At 58.7% G+C, this 283-nt stretch overlaps 1 protein-coding gene across 2 annotated transcripts in view; it reads right to left on the reverse strand.

The window, feature by feature from the left end:
- PHOSPHO1 (phosphatase, orphan 1) overlaps window positions 1-277 on the reverse strand; it is a 1,683-nt gene extending 1,406 nt beyond the window's left edge. The window contains exon 1 of one of the 2 annotated variants that reach the window (XM_009865074.1): window positions 266-277. The gene's annotated coding sequence lies outside the window, so the exon portion shown is untranslated. Of the gene's footprint in view, window positions 1-124; window positions 188-265 lie in introns of those variants that run through there. The other variant, XM_009865075.1, reaches the window with a different exon arrangement.
- Window positions 278-283: the final 6 nt, after the last annotated feature.

Below are 283 nucleotides of genomic sequence, written 5' to 3' on the forward strand. Positions count from 1 at the left end.
GTGGATTCCCCCAGGATGGGCACCGCAGGCTCCTGAGAAACCTGGGATAACTCAGAGCTGCCTCCTGTCCTGTGCTCAAACCAAAATTAACCCACTTTGCCAACATGGTGCAAAGCCAGCGAGCCCCAGCCCAGCCCCCTGGTGCCCCCGTCAGGGGTTTGCAGGATGGGGCCCTAACTCCAGCTCCCTGCCCCTGAAAAGAAGAAGAGAGGGGGGAAAACCCCATGTGGAGAGGATGAGGAAGGAGGGTGGCAATGACACTGACCTTAAACAGGCATGGCAG

The sequence above is a fragment of the Apaloderma vittatum genome, unplaced genomic scaffold (assembly GCF_000703405.1).
Source record: "Apaloderma vittatum isolate BGI_N311 unplaced genomic scaffold, ASM70340v1 scaffold26232, whole genome shotgun sequence".
Classification (NCBI taxonomy): domain Eukaryota; kingdom Metazoa; phylum Chordata; class Aves; order Trogoniformes; family Trogonidae; genus Apaloderma; species Apaloderma vittatum.